Genomic DNA, 1,393 nt, shown 5'->3' with positions numbered 1-1,393 from the left:
GTTTGTGCATTGTCTTACTTCTAAGTTTATGCATTGTCTTATATTGGATTAAACTCTGTAATTCTGTGACGTCAACACGCATTGTTGTTTCCTTGTGCCTACACGTGGCCTGCCGAGAGGACCTGGGATCTAAAGGAAGAGAGAGCCAAACTTTTTTCTAAGTTTAAACTATTTTAGATAATATTCTTCCTTAACATTTGGGGGCTCGTGCCGGTTCTGGAGTCTCGGTGGGCGGCTGTTTGGCCCTGATTGATCCGTTTCGGCCCGACGCTTCGGTGTGGTAAGACACTATTTAATTGTTTTTTGGTTGTCTGAAGCGCTGTGTCGTTGGACCGGGGCTGGTTGTTCTTGGTGTGTGCGGCATCACAGAATTTTGAAGCTGCAGCGGTATATAAAATCCCTCCTAAAAGAGTCTGTAGTTTGAAGAGAAAATACACATAAAACGGGGGTTCGTGGCTGTTCCAAGCAGCAGGATTTTGCGCTCCCTCTGCTAAAGCTGGGTTTCTTTTGAATTCTTTGCCCTGAGAGTCGTCCCGTACCTCTTTAAAAGAATTTGGGTGTCTGTGTATTATTTAGCATGGGTTTGTATCAACCCGGGGATTACGACTCATCTCCAGTGGACTAATAATTGGACTGGTTTGGGATTAAAAAGGACTGATGGCAGGTTGAATCACCTTTACTGGCTCTCTGAACCGGGTCGCCGTAAGTAGGAGTCTGTTACTGGATGTATCGTCTTTCTCTGGGACCCTGAATCGAGTTGCCAAAGTGTATAAAGGACTGAGATAAGTTATTTAATTTGGTACAGGTTGGATCACCTTGAAGGACTGAGAAGTTGAAATGGAAATAAAAGAGATTTGTAAAAGTGAAGTTGGAAGATTATAAGATGCATCGTACGTTCTTTTGAGCCGGCGCCTGACATTTTCTTTCCTGTCTTTTCTTGGCTGAACTACGACGTTGTCTGTGTATCTGTGTTTGTGTGCGTGCTTGGCTGCGGTTCATCTATTACTGATTTTGTGTCTGTCTTCCGCCGTTATATGTTTACCGCGCGCGCTGCTGTCTGTCTCAGTCTGAGTTGTGTTGAGATTGTGCGGAAGAGATTTGTGTCTTATGTGTTTGTCTATTTTGCTGGATGTTATGTTGCTGTGTTTCTGTTAACTCCTGCTTCTGTGGGACGGAGATTTCTTCTCCATTTTGGTTACAGGTTTTGTTTCACAGAGCAGGGGGCTGATTGACCACTCCATTTGCATTTTGGGAGTGCTTCAGTTCTGTTAGCACTAACATTTCCAGCTCACTCTTTCAGGATTTTAGGAATTTGATGTGAATTTTTCTTAGAACTGTGTTTTATGTTGAAATGAAAAGTACAAAATAACAGATTTACAGATGTTTCTACTTT

Source organism: Poecilia formosa, unplaced genomic scaffold, assembly GCF_000485575.1.
Source record: "Poecilia formosa unplaced genomic scaffold, Poecilia_formosa-5.1.2 Scaffold665, whole genome shotgun sequence".
Classification (NCBI taxonomy): Eukaryota; Metazoa; Chordata; class Actinopteri; order Cyprinodontiformes; family Poeciliidae; genus Poecilia; species Poecilia formosa.
This window is presented reverse-complemented; position numbering follows the sequence as displayed.